Below are 1,102 nucleotides of genomic sequence, written 5' to 3'. Positions count from 1 at the left end.
TTAGGCCTAGTTCACTGTGGAGACAGATCCCTGGGAAAAAGGAATGTTAGAATTCCTGGTCCAGTATGCATTGGTCTAATCTGTGAGCGTGTCTCTGGTGTCCTATCTTTCTGTCCTATTATTCTGGCTCCTAGTTTCATCCTGGACTTAAGCTGTGTCCATGATAGCACTGGTCGCTGAAAGCCATTTCCTTCCCCTGATAATTTTTCATTGCCCTGCGCTAGCCCAGCTGGAGTATCCTCTCGACTTGATTTTCGGTCCTGATAACTCTTCTGTGTACACACATAAGCTGCAAGATTCCAAAGTGTTTTCCCTGCCACCACTTGTGTGTCTGAGGTGGGCAACACCAATATGTCCTTTCCCTGAGTCAGATGTCCATCCCTGGGTCACTACATGCACACTATCGGTGTGTTCTTGTCTAACGTGACCACCACCGATTCCAAGGAGATACGTCCCAGCTGGAGAGCCCATTTACAACACTTCTCTGGCTCAGCTCTGACCTTGGACAAGTCATGTGCAACCTTTTCTAGGCTTGCAGTCTCATCTCTAAAATGAAGTTATAATTGCATGCAAGAACCCTTCTAGATTTAAATGACCAGGGCTCCTCTACTCCCAAGTGAGATGTAGAGTCCCCTATTTCTCCGCATGCCCTAGTGCATGTCCCTCATTATTGTTTGCTATTCAGATCCGTCCTATTAGGCCTCTGTTCTAACCCCAAGGTGTGTTTGTGCGGTTCACCTGGCCTTGTAAAGACACAGAATAGTTTATCATAGACACAGAATAGCGCGTCTCCATAGAAACTACAACTTCCATCAGGCACTACTTCAACGGAACAGGAAAGGATGTGGGGGCGTGGCCCCAACGCCCTGGTAGCTTTGAAGACAAACTACAACTCCCAGGATAGCCGCGAGATCTCTGCAGAGCGAAAGGAGTGACTGAACTCTGACTGGAGGCCGGGCTGGTCCGGAACCACCCCGACAGTCTCCAGAAAGGGGCGTGGTTATAATTTAGGCGCATGGCCTTGCAGGCAGCAGGAAGAATTTACCTGTTGAATCTTCCTATCCATTCTCTTCCCAGCTTTTTTTTTTTTTTTTTTTTTTTT

The sequence above is a fragment of the Lipotes vexillifer genome, unplaced genomic scaffold, assembly GCF_000442215.2.
Source record: "Lipotes vexillifer unplaced genomic scaffold, Lipotes_vexillifer_v1.1 scaffold1493, whole genome shotgun sequence".
NCBI lineage: Eukaryota > Metazoa > Chordata > Mammalia > Artiodactyla > Lipotidae > Lipotes > Lipotes vexillifer.
The sequence above is the reverse complement of the archived record's forward strand: the minus strand, read 5'-3'. Positions refer to the sequence as shown.